The following is a 13,713-nucleotide window of genomic DNA, read 5'->3' on the forward strand; positions in this document are numbered from 1 at the left end:
AAGAATCAAGCTGGCGTAGATGGTAGGAATGTTAGGCCGAGAATGAGGAATAAGGTTAGTCAGCGCGCGGTAGTCACAAAAGGCATGTTCAGCAGAATAAGAGCAGAGGTCATTAGATCCGACATGCAGGAAAACTGTGGTAGAGTTAGCAGGCCTTGAGTCAATGAGTAAGCGCGCGTCAGAAATGCATGTTCCGTTTTGTGAAATGAAAGTTGGGGTTTTCACACAGAGAGGGTCAATATGTTTAACAAGGTACTTAGTTTAGAAGTCGCCGATTGCAACACTAGACGGTGCCGTCTGCGGGAACTTGCGGATGGCGTCTTTGTGGTCCTGGCAGCGCTCATGGTAGAAGATAGTCTGGAAACAAAAACTCACACATCGCGCGAAAAAATAATGTAAGTAGAGACTGGGACACAGGAGAAAAATTTCCCCGCATTTCCCCGAGGGGAATAATGTGAAAGTGCGAATGCAGGAGTTGAATTTGCGCGGTTCGGTAATGTTCCCGAAAGAGAGATCACACACACACACACAACTACAAAGAAAGAAAGATGCATTTATTCACAGACACCTATTTGTGTTGTCGTTGTACTTGATTGCTAGAGCGGATCTCAGCTTTGAAATTTCGTGTCAGTACTCCTTTAAGCGGGTGCATTAGCCCTTCTCACGCCCGATTCCTGGCCAATCCCCCACGTGGGTATGTGCCATGCACAGACACCTATTTGTGTTGTCGTTGTACTTGATTGCTAGAGCGGATCTCAGCTTTGAAATTTCGTGTCAGTACTCCTTTAAGCGGGTGCATTAGCCCTTCTCACGCCCGATTCCTGGCCAATCCCCCACGTGGGTATGTGCCATGTCAGCGGCCAGGCAGCGCGCGCCCATCTCCCCCCGTTGCCAAGGAAGACGAGGAGCGCGCGCACCCGCAGCTGTTGCTATGTGGACGGACGGCGGTCAACGGAATTCAGGGTCGCTTATAAAGTGCATTCGCACTTAAAAACAGAAAATAAAAATGAGTTTACTGACGTTTCAGGAAGAGGGCTTCATTTCTTCAGAGTGCAAAATAAGTAGATTTCAGGGTCATATATATATATAAATATATATATATATATATATTTATATATATATATATATATATATATATATATATATATATATATATATATATATATATATATATATATATATATATATATATATATATATATATATATATATATATATATACCGAAAATGTCGCAAGGGCGAGGGCAGGGCAAACACAGGGAGAGCTTGTACAATGGGATCATGGTTCGTGGGCAGAAAAAGGGGAGAAGTAGAAGAGAGGGAAACGTATACCAAGAACCTACATTCACGCGATACAAATATGAAAAAAGAGCCAAACAAGAACAGGAACAGCACGAAAAAAATAAAGAAAAAATTACAAGGTCATTCCATGTTTCCCCCGTGGCAACAGGGGTGAACGAGAGGTCATAACAGGATATGCCCATGCACACGTTTGACATTTGACATTCGCTCTTCTCTTTCCCTCGATAATATTCTCCCATCAGTTTGCGACCTTCCGTAGACGGTTATACTTTCGTGCTTGCACCACATTTTTTATCACAGTGGCTTCACTAAACCAAATTTGACCTGCAAGTCTGAACATTATGTTCTGGGTAGAAGGCTGCGGTACCACTGGTAGCTTTGATTCTTTCACCTTGTAATCAATGTGTGCACGCGAGCGTGTGTGATTGCTTTGCTCTTCCCTGTGTTTTTTGTGTCGCTGTTTTTAATATTCGTTGCTGACCGCCTTGGCGTTCCCTAAACTGGTGCCATGTGCCGACCATACGCGTACCTCCCGGTGCGCTTCATACGGGTGCACCTGCCTTCTTTTATCTTTTTTATGACTTGTTTTACCCCGTATTTTTATTTCTCTGTGCTCTTTGGGTACGAATGTACTCTCACTTCCTCCCGAAACTGCCTGTCTTACTGCTTTTGGGCGTGACCCCTGCCTTCCACCAACAGAGGCCCAGTATAGTACCCTGAAGTTTCAATCACGTGACTCTGATTCTTAGAACGGGTGTGTATGGCCAGATGTTCGCCTTTTGCGTGCATGGGCATATCATCTTTCGACCCCTCTTTTGCCCCCCTTTGCCACGGGACACTGAAAATACCAATTACCTTGTTAATATCTTTTTCTTCGTAGTTCTTTCTTATGTTCGTACCAGCCGACTGTTATTTCTTTGTTATGTTTCTTCACGCGCATGCCAAATGCATGCAAGGGCAAAACTTGTTTTCACCTCTATCTTTCGCCCCTATTTCCAAGGAGGAAGGCGTTTAAAACTTTTTTAAATTTTTTCCCCATTGTGCTTTTTTGTTGTTTTCTCATGTTTGTTCCGCGTGAGAGTGGTTTTTTTGCCGATGTCAAATGTGTGCCTGGGCATCTCTTGTTTTGACAACTCTTTCACCCCTCTTGCCAGAGGGGAATGGGGGAATTACCTTGTTAATTTTTTTTTGTTTTTTTCGTTCTGTTTGTTGTGTTGTTTGGCTGTTTTTTCTCATGTTTGTACGGCGTCACTGTAGGTCCTTAGAATTCATTTTTCCCTCTTCCACCTCTCTCCTTATTTTTCTACCCACCAACAATGATCCCACTGCACAAACTCTGCCTTCCGTTGCCCTGCCCTCGCCCTTGCTACATTTTTTGCATATATATGAGCCTGAAACCAACTTATTCTGCACTCTGAAGGAAGGAAGACCTCTTCCAGAAATGTCAGTAAAATTTATTTTTATTTTCTAATGTTTTTCTCGTGTGTCCTTGTCTCTGGTTACCGGACGTTTTCGCGCTCTGCATGAGTTTTGTTTCCACAGTGTATATATATCTATACAAATAAAAGTACGCTCTTCGCCGACTTTTTTGCCAACGTTTCGACCTGAGTGAGGTCTTCTACAGGAATGAAAGCTTTGGAACAAGTCATAGAGAGCTTATTCTGCTAAAGGAAGGCCAAAAAGACCCCCAAAAACAAACCAAACACAAAACAAAAAAAAAACATAAAAAGGGGTGCGAGAGGAGGCACTTACTGCGTGAACGCGAGTGGGGGGGGGGGGACAGGAAATGCGACAAGTTGATGGGTGGCGAAAGGCCGAAAAACATCCGGTGTCTCCAAGAGGGGAAGACTACAAAGCACATGGCGCCATAAGCAGTGAGTTTACAAGCGCGCCCCCGGTAAAAAAGATTCCCTACAGACTGTCTTCAGAGGCAAGACCAAGAAGGCAAGCGGCGCCCTTCACTCTATCTGGAGCCCAGGCAGCTTCCGGGAGTTTCGGAGGTCCTACAAAGGCCAATGGGGGAGCCCATTCGTGGCGTCCCTTCCCCGCCCTCGTCTCCCTTTGTGCACGGCGTCGCGTCGTGTCGTGCCAAATAAATGCACGGCGTGTTAACTGTTAGCACTCGGCCTGTCACCCGCACGCGTGGACTCCTGGGCTTATTCCACAAAAATATGGCCCGGAAGCACAGCACACAGCCACTGTCGCCTCTCTCTTCTTGTTTTCCTGTTTCACACATTGCCGCGCTCCCCCTTAATTTCGCGCAATGGGCTTAGGGGTCCACATGTGCGGGCGACCGGCCGTCATTTCCACACTGGCGTTCCCTCAGTATGTTCATCCTCGCCCCCACCCCCGTTTTTTCTTTTTCGTTTTTCGTTTATTTGTTTGTTTGTTTGGTTGGTTGGTTTTTAGGGGTCTTGTTTGCCTTCCTTTAGCAGAATAAGCTCTGTATGGTGAGGGTGGTCGTTTGTGTGTTTGTTTACCATGTGTCATCTGTTTCGGGGCGCCGCACCCACCCTGAGTGCGTACGATTTTTCCCAAAGCTTTTATTCCTGAAGAAGACCTATCACTGCTCGAACAGTTGTAAAAAAGGCTCTGAGAACGTACTTTTACTTCGCGCGAATTCCTGCTGGAACTAAGGACTCTACTTTGGGACTATATATATAGATAGATATCTATGTATATATTTAAATATATATATCTATATATATATATATTGTGGTAATCCGGCAATAGTGGCGGCAGACAATCCCGCGCGATGGACATGTTCCGGCGGAGTATGAAGATGTGGCGCGAGATGAGATAGGATGGAACATGGCGGACTCGGCTGGGCTACGTGTGTGCAGCCGGATCGGCTGAGCAGTGTACCTTGGCGGAGCGGGACTCCCAGTAAAGGTGTGATCGAGGGGGCTTAGTGTCTTTCTGGGGAACCGCGGCCAGGTGCAAGAACCCCGGTACCACATTTGGCGCCCAACGTGGGGCCGGCCGTGGTTCTTGGGAAGGGCATTGTGGTCTTCTTCCTCGTTTTGGTGTTCCGCGGTGGGCATTTTGCGGGGCGAATTACGTTGGCGTTTTTTAGTGGCTCTCGGGATTTTTCGGTAGCCCTCCTCGTGATTGGAGGCGCCTTTGTAGTGGCTTCTGTTGTTTATAACCATTTTTTCTTCCCGTGTTTGCTTCGCGGCTCGCGAGAGCATTTCTTCCCAGGGACATGCCTGCCCGTGGAGCTTCTACCCGTCGGCGCCCCTTGGTTGCTTCGCGTGAGCCCGCAAGGGATGCGGACGCCACTGGGCTCGTCGGCGTGCTCCGCCCGATCATGGACCTCTGCGAGAACCTCACGAACCGGCTGGCGGGTCTCGGGCTAGAACGCGGTGGGTCCGAGCATGGGCCATCGTTCCAGCCGAGCTTTGCGGTGCCACGGTTCAGGGGCTACGATGACCGCAAGACCGTGGCGGACTTCCTGAGCGATCTTAATGTTTTCAAGACGGCGTCGGGTGTTTCGGACGAGTTCGTGTTGACCCGTGTCCTGCTGGTTGCCCTGGAGGCATCGGCTGGTCGTTGGTGGCGCCTCCAGACCCCGTTCGCGTCCTGGGCTAACTTCGAGGCACGCTTCCGCGAGGAGTTCTTGCCTCCCGACTACGACTACCGCATCCGCCGTGAGCTGGAGGCACGTACGCAGCACCCGCGCGAAGGCTTGCTCGAATACATTCGAGCTATCCAGGAGCTCTTCAAGCGAGCTATCCCCGGTGCGTCTGACACGGAAATGGTAAAGCACGTCTTGCGGCGTTGCCATCCGCGCTTCCGACCTTTCCTGCACGGTCGTGATTACTCCAGTTTGGAGGAGATGGCGCGATCAGCTCGTGCAATCGAGGACGCTCTGATATCAGAGCTGAGGTATGTACCCCCTCCGCCAGTAGGGGAGGCACTTGAGCCAGCTTGCGCATGGAGAGACACCTATGAGACTTCGCCACAGCGAAGTCCACAGCCGCGTACGGCAGCGGCGGGCTTGAATTCCCCCCGCGCTCGAGGTCCTTCTGCCCTTGGCGGCAGGCAGTTGGAGCGCGGAAGACCACTAGATGGTGCAGCCCACGGTGGGAACTCCCCGCAGCGGTTAGAGCCAGAGTTCCTGCGTTGGGAAAACAGGCCCTCTTTACTGGCAGGCTCACCGCTCCCCGACCCGAGTCTCTCCCTTGGGGGTCGGCAACGAAATCCTCTGAACGCCAGAGGTCCTTCTCGTCCGGTCGTCGAGACGGGAGGGTCGCGGGGCTACAAGCCCAATGGAAATCAAGCTGGCGGCTGTTACCAATGTGGACAGCCAGGAAACATCCGTCGTGAGTGTCCGCGTGTGATGGCTGGTCGCCGAAATACAAATAGCCATCGAGATGAAGGAATGCAGCCCGAGGCAATGATGGTGACTAACCCATCACTGAGTGGCCCAGAATTGGCAGGTGGCGAGGACTGGTTCCTATTACCCACTGCTTGCCGTGTTGAAGCACGCACACAGCCCATAGCAGCACATCTTTCTGTTCACGTTCTTGGAACGGATGTTTCTGCATTGGTTGATACCGGCGGCAGTTTGTCGCTCATTGGTGAAACTGTCTTTGACTTTGCCGAGCACGTGGTGTTAAGTTGCGCCAATGCAGCACCCGGTTGCAAGTGGCCAATGGTGCTGTGGTTGAAGCGCGTGGGGCTGTGCGTTTGCACATTTCTTACGCAAGCAGAAGGTGTCGGCAGCGCTTTATGTACTGCCCTGGCTTGGCAGTACCCATGATTTTGGGCCGGGATTTCATTATTCGCGAGGGCCTACTGCTTGACTTGGCGGGTGGTGGTCACAGATTGGGCAATGACGCACAATTGATACCTTTTCTGGCGTCAACGCATATCTGTACCGTGAAAAGGTCAGCCGCAGTCGCAACGAAATCCGTGTTGCCTGAGCGAATCAGGCAATTGCTTGAGGATTGTCCTTGCAGTGACTATGAAAGGGGGCAGCTCGCCTATGTGTTGGAGCCGTTTGCTAAAATGTTCACGGAGGTCCCTGGGCGGACAACCGTCCTTCAACATCGCATTGACACGGGGGACGCCCCTCCTTGGAGCTGCAATCCACGGCCGCTCAGCATCCAGAAGAAGGCGAAACTGAATGTCGCCCTTGACGAGATGCTGAACACGGGGGTTGTGCGGCCGTCGCAGAGCGCCCATCCATCTCCAGTCGTGTTGGCGCCAAAAAAAGACGGCAGTGTGCGTCTCTGCATTAACTACCGCCGTCTCAACGACGTAACTGTAAGAGACGCATATAAGAGACGCATGTAAGAGCTCGTTTCAAAGATTATTGGACATCGTTCTTGACGATGTACGTTATAAGTACGCAATGGCCTATATGGATGACGTCGTCGTCTTTTCGCGCACCTTTGAGGAGCATCTCGTGCATCTCAGAGACGTGCTCGACCCCATGAAACGCGCCGGCCTCACCATCAATCCCAAAAAGGTTCAACTCGCGTCAAGCAAGGTTGACTTGCTCGGCTTTGTCGTGGACAACGAAGAGCTTCGTCCTAACGATGCCAAACTGAAAGCAATTACAGAGTATCCGTGCCCGCATGACGTTAAGAGCTTGCAGCGCTTCTTCGGCATGATAGCTTTTTACCGTAGATTCATCCCTCATTGTGCGGAGCTGTCACGTCCGCTAAACCAGCTACTACGGAAAGGCATGAAATGGCAATGGGAGGAGGCTTAACAGCAAGCTCTTGAAGCACTGTCTCGCGCAATCGCGGAAACAGCGGGGTTAAGGATACCGGACCTTAACAAACCATTTGTCTTGCAGACCGATGCTAGCGACTATGGACTGGGCGCAGTGCTGATGCAGGAGTTTGAGGGCGTTCTCCGTCCGGTCGCATTTGCTAGCCATACGCTCACTCCGGCTGAGCGCAATTACACGGTCACAGAACGTGAGTGTCTAGCAATTGTGTTTGCACTAAAGAAATTTGACATGTATCTTGACGGTGCCTCTTTCACCATTCAGACAGACCACATGGCATTAACGTCGCTGCAGCGTTTGCAGAACCCTGCTGGTCGTCTTGCGCGCTGGGTGCTTGCGCTTCAGCGCTACGATTTTACTATCCAGCACAGGAAGGGTTCGCAGAACCAAGTCGCTGACGCGCTATCGCGCGCGCCCCTGCCGCCATCTTCGGACGCGGAAGCGCCGGCGCTGGTGGCTGCGGTGAATGCTGACGCACGCTGGGGTACGTTGGTGAGCAGGGCAGATCTTCTCGCGGCGCCACGTGCCGACGGACTATGCCGTAAGATCATTGAGCACGTCGGGGCACAGGGCGCAGCTCCCACCAGCAACAGCGGTGAGTTTGATACATATGTGTTGGCGGAAGATGGTCTCCTGCTACGGTATATCCCGCAGGACGATGACGAAGCTAATTCCCCATTCCGCGCTGTTGTACCGCGTAAGCTTCGGAGGGCTTTCATCCGTTACTTTCATGATTCAGCTCTGGCTGGACACAGCTCTGGCAGCAAAACTTATAAGAAGTTATGTCGGACTGTCACGTGGCCGGGAATGAGGCAGGATGTGCTGCGGTACGCCAGGAGCTGTCACGTGTGTCAGACAGCGAAACCACGCGTTGGTTGCCCGCCCGGATTGATGCAGTCTGTTGAGAGTAAGAGCCCCTGGCAAATCGTTGCTTGCGATATCATGGGCCCTTACCCCCGCAGCCCGCGTGGGAATTGTTATTTGTTTGTGGTGACGGACCATTTCACGAAGTGGGTAGAGCTGTTCCCGCTACGTACCGTCAATACACCGAATGTATGGAGGTGCCTAATCGAAGTGTTTTCGCGATTTGGGTTCCCCGCACAGCTCATAACGGATAATGCTACGTATTTTACGAGCAAATTGTTTGAGGACAACTGCCGAGCTGTAGGCGTGAAACACAATCGTACGACCACCTATCACCCTCAGGCAAACATAACTGAGGGTGTGAATCGCAATCTCAAGGCGATGCTAATTGCTCATACGGAGCAACACAAGGATTGGGATGCTAAGCTGCCTGAGATTGCATTTGCCACTCGCACCACGGTGAATCGCTGAACTGGGTTTACGCCGGCTTATTTGAACTACGGTCGGGAAATTCCATTTCCTCTTGACAGGACACTTCCAGAAATGGAGGCGGGTTCTGGTCTGTCGCCCCATGCTGTGGCCGTCCGCCAGCGCCTGCGCGACGCGATACAGGCTGCCCGGGAGCAGCTTAACGTTGCTCGTCTCCAGCAGGCGGAGCAGTACAACCGGTGTCGTCGAGATGTTCAGTTTGCGGTTGGCGACATGGTTCTCCGGCGCACTCATCCACTGAGCGATGCCTCACGCAAGTTTGCCGCGTCGCTAGCCCCTAAATGGGAGGGCCCTTTTACCGTAAGCGAGAAGCTGTCTTCCATAACGTATCTTTTACGCCACAGCAGTACGGGTGAACATGCAGGCCCGGTTAATATAGCAGACCTTAAACAGTACCACGTGGACTGATCTGATTTTGGCCGCAACGCCTCTTGTTTCTCAATGGCGTCTGCGCACCAGTCATGTTAACTTTCTATGGGATGTATCTAGAATATCCTTTTTAGGCATTTTTTTTGTTTCGGATTACCTATTCTTGGTCCTGAATTTGATGATTGATCAGTACCACGTGATGCGCTTCTTTATTTTTTTATTTTTCCCCCTGCTAGAATTGTGTTTCTTTCTGGGCGTTAATTTTTGCTTCTTTCGCGTCCAGAATCCATTTTGGCATTCGCTCCTGCTGCGCCCGCATTCACCGCCGACCCGTGTGGAGGACTTTCCCCACTGCCACATCCACATGTGCGTGGTGCATGACCCGGTGGCATCCTGAGTTTCTGACTCCCTGGCCTTGGGGCTACCTTCTTGGCTCTACGGCTCTTGCTCCGGGCCGTGCCTGCTCTCTACTCTCCACTGTGCTACCTTGGCGTGTGTGCTGTGGGTCTTGAACAGGACGTTTGGGTGGTGCTCTCGGTTCCACTCCGGCGCTGCGTACCTCTCGCCGGGAGGCCCTATCTGCTACTGGTACTGTTGAACAGACCGTCATCGGTTCATGGGATTCCTCCAGTGGCGCCAGCGACCCAGCGGCGTCCATGGCTGTTCCTGGGCTGATTTGATCCTGTGGCTGCTGTCCCGGAGGATGTCCCGAGTCCCAAGATTGCTGTAGACATCTTTTTCGTGAACTGTGACGTCATCTTGGGGCTCCGATGCGGATGCTTCGAGTTACTCTTTAACTGTCGGTTGGCTCGAGGACTGTGCGTCGGCCTTTTCTTCGGAGGGGGGGAGAGTGTGGTAATCCGGCAATAGTGGCGGTGGACAATCCCGCGCGATGGACATGTTCCGGCGGAGTATGAAGATGTGGCGCGAGATGAGATAGGATGGAACATGGCTGACTCGGATGGGCTACGTGTGTGCAGCCGGATCGGCTGAGCAGTGTACCTTGGCGGAGCGGGACTCCCAGTAAAGGTGTGATCGAGGGGGCTTAGTGTCTTTCTGGGGAACCGCGGCCGGGTGCAAGAACCCCGGTACCACAATATATATATAATATGTGTGTGTGCGTTTGTGCGTGTGCAAATCACGCTTGTAGCCAAAACGCATGGGTTCCAATCGTATAGGTTAACTTAGGAGCAGGTTTGGTATATTCCTAAGAGCATTTTAATATATATTTTATGGAGGTCCGTTCTCTGTATACTTATCTTGCGTAGTTATATTAGCTTGGAGCAATAATAGGTTTGTTCAGATATTCTCAGGTAACAAAATTTGTGCCATGAGTTCATTAAGAACGTGAAATAGTTATAATCTGCAATAAAGATATCATTGTACATAAAAGACAAAATACCAAAACAAAACAAAATAGCAAAGGTGATACTCACAAACCAGGGTATCTGCTTCCTGCTAATGGGATAACCTTTGGAAATATTGTAGGAAGGTTCGGTCCATCCGCAATCTGAGGAAGTGGAAAGCCGTTGTACTTTTTAAATGACTGAATTGTTATATAAGGTAGGCCGGGTGTCACATCCCGCAATCATTACCATCGATGCGTCTTAGTTTCGAACACCGGAAATTAGTAAAATGTCTTGGGTGGTCATTTTTGAAAAATATATATGTGATATTGCGTTGCATATGTGTCTTCTGTGCTATGAATGTGTGTGTGGCTGTACCACCAACTTTACTGGCTGTTCATTCTCAGCGCTCTTGCAGAGTATGTGGGAATTATGTAGGTCATTGCTTGAGATCCCTAGGAACTTCCTATATCTGATATTACCTTTAATGTTTACAAAACATTTTAGCAGTAGAACATTTGTTGATAATGGTGAGGCTGGCATTAGAGGGTCTCTGTTTAGGGCGTCTTAAAGAAACATGGTGTATTACAGAGGTGTCTAGAGAAATCTAACCGGCATTCCCTTTATCTTACCATGCTGCTCACAGCGCGCTCAAAAATGTGCAATCCGTTATAAAAGCCGGTTTAGTGGTGAACACTACTTTACAAGAGCTTGTTTTACAGCAGAGGGGGTCAGCATTCGTTTGAATGTGTTAACTATAAAATTTCTTTCTCTTCCGTTTCAATACCTCGCACTTAGCGTGGCACCAGAATATGTTGTCAAATTTCAATGTCACAAAAGTAGCATAAAGCAACAAGCACCCGCAACAAGCACCCTTTGAAATGTTTTTGATAATCAATTTTTAAAGGCCAGTACAAGTGCAAATACAGGCGTTTATCAAAAATATCCCGAAAAATTGTACTTTTGGGAAGAATTTTGTTGGAGCTTGGTAGTTTAAAGCAACATGCAACAAATTATTGGCCGGTTTTAGATATCCTGGTGTATAGAAACATATCACTCACAATACGTAGTTATATTGTACGTCGCTTCGCAAAGGGTAAAGTTCGCCTGCAACAGGACATAACATTACCGTTGCCGTCACGTTCGTCTTGATTTGCGCATATCAATCTTCTACACAACAAGCCACCTCAATCGGGTCTCACGTTTAACAACGTCAGCTATGTGGTCCTTCATTATATTTATGACGATAATTTTACAATGTTTTTATTTCTCATTTTTTGTTAAGTTATAAGGCTTACGCTTCAATAGTATTTGGAGAGTTTATTATGGACAAAATATTTGGCGAAGTTTGTATAACTGCCACTAGTTTACTCTCACACTTATCGCGTTAATGTAGCGCGATCGGTCCCTCTCATTTCCAGTAGGGCAGGGATCCCTTCATTTAGCTGGAAATCGTCCCCCACCTTTTACTCAAGGTACCCATACCAAGCGGACACAATATAATTGATTGCTTTATTTTTTTAATAACAAATACGACATGTTTCCAAATAAAAAATAGAGGCGATAGAACAAATCGTATGCAAACCGACAACGCTCTGACGTACGTTTCCCTGCAAGTAAATTGTCATAAAATAGAAATATAAATGGGAAAACTAAGCCTGATTAGTCCGTAGGTACAAAATTCCAAAACCAGTATTACAACAGTAAAATTGTAGACTAATACGAAAAAGTACTTGCACATTTCAGAACAAATATTATCACTGCCACGTTGCCGCCCGCCCATATTGCCATGTTCGCTTGTTATTTCAAATAAAAAGATGCGTACTGTGCATTGTGAGTAGCGGCCTTTTATAGCCCTTCTTGGCGACTAATTTCAGTCCTAATTGTAATCGGCGTATAATGCTGAAAAAATATTTTTCGTTGTAATGGTCACGAAAGAACCGTAAAAAGTATGAACGTTTCAGAATGATTTAGCTGTATGATCTTGTAGAATAATAAAATATTTACGACTTTTAGTTTTTATAACATTCTAGGCATGACCAAAAATATTCGATTCGCTAAACTGCTTTGTTCATGTGGATTGTGGGTAAAGGCTGAGTCTTCAGTAGTTGTAATAAAATCATGGTTTGCGTATGCATGCGATTTTTTGTATGTATTCACGAAAATATCCACAAGAAGTTACTCGAAACTTAAGACTATGTTGTGAGTTTGGAACAATCTAAATCTCTTATATCTATTTCGGGAGAATGGAAACCTCTGTTCTTTCTTGCCGTTAAAACGCGCCTAATTTGCGACACCTTGGCAGCATTTATTCTAGTTTGTAGGTTATCAAATCGTTTGCTGAAATTTCCTGGACGTTATCAACCTGGCTAATCACTGTTAAACGGCAATTTTACCTATGAATTCTGAGATTAAATACAGAATATATTTTTAGTTTCGTTACGACGGCCCCAATTGTTTAAAACAAGATACTGAAAATACTGCTTCACAACGTGCGAACGAAACAACCGCTGGAAACACCTAGAAACTGTGTTTGATGCTTTAGGGCGAACTATTTCTCGAGACACTTAAAACTGCAGTGGTTTATTGTGGGCTTTAATGTTTTTTGTTCAGCCGGTGATGCCAATCCTAATACATTTTCACTGCTAGAACGTGTTACCACCTCTTTCTTGTGTCCGTTCTTCGTCTTGTGGCGTAAAACGCTGCGTCATCAAAACGTCCGGAGCATCACACCATTGAACCACGTTTCTGCACTCCCCCGTGGCAGCCTCCTATTCACATGACATTATTTTCGGTTCAAGATAGGGAGTAGCAGTGCGCCTAATCCTTTTTTTGGAGACCGACCCGCGTTTATCGCCCGAATGATTTAGAACAATTTTTTCTACTCCTCACACAGGCATCCATCTGGGTGTACAAAACGAGAACAGCTACAACCTCAGCGTCTGCATACTGATGGTACGACTTTAATACATTGCAGTTGTACTGAAAGCTACTTAGAAATGTTATAGCGTATATGGTGCCACAAAAGTAAGAATTTAGGAGGGAAAAATCAGTGGTGAATTTTTTCACACAGCTGCCCAGTGTCTTGCTGGAGACGCGAGCTCATCACCATCTCATCACCATAAGTTTCTTAAAGTGGTCACAAAAGTCCATTTTAGTGACCATTTTGCATATTTGAGCTAATTGAGTCCTTGCCAAATGATGAACTGCGAATATCTATAACGCCCCTTAGGAAGGTTTGAAATTGGACTTCAGTGAAGTGACGGAGCTAGTACAACTGACAAACTGTCGAGATTTACCCTGCGCAGTCAGGAATTTTTGTCTTCTGACGACAAAATCAGTCTCCAGTTTCGGGTAACTCTTTCATTTTGCGATCATTCATTGACAATTAATCAGAAATATCTGAAACCTCTAGACAGCAAAAGTTCAACACGTACACGAACACTTACCATAATAAAAACTTGAATGTATGAAGGCGGAGAAAGATACATTGAAATAGAGATTCGCGGCATTGCACGAACCATTTTTACAAAACATTATCAATGATCTTTTCTCTGAAAAGTGCGCCTCCAATGTCTATAAAGCAAATGTGTTCGCCTA

At 47.9% G+C, this 13,713-nt stretch overlaps 1 long non-coding RNA gene across 1 annotated transcript in view; it reads right to left on the minus strand.

Annotated features, from left to right (window-relative positions):
• The window catches only part of LOC144142131 (uncharacterized), a 60,794-nt gene extending 49,574 nt beyond the window's left edge, over nucleotides 1-11,220 (minus strand). The window contains exons 1-2 of the long non-coding RNA XR_013316850.1: nucleotides 11,175-11,220; nucleotides 10,204-10,277 (exon numbers count right to left, since the gene is read on the minus strand). This is a non-coding gene — a long non-coding RNA (uncharacterized LOC144142131). The remainder of the gene's footprint in view (nucleotides 1-10,203; nucleotides 10,278-11,174) is intronic.
• Between the last annotated feature and the right edge of the window lie 2,493 nt (nucleotides 11,221-13,713).

The sequence above is a fragment of the Haemaphysalis longicornis genome, unplaced genomic scaffold, assembly GCF_048455015.1.
Source record: "Haemaphysalis longicornis isolate Haplotype H1 unplaced genomic scaffold, Haemaphysalis longicornis Haplotype H1 scaffold_6, whole genome shotgun sequence".
Taxonomy (NCBI): Eukaryota; Metazoa; Arthropoda; class Arachnida; order Ixodida; family Ixodidae; genus Haemaphysalis; species Haemaphysalis longicornis.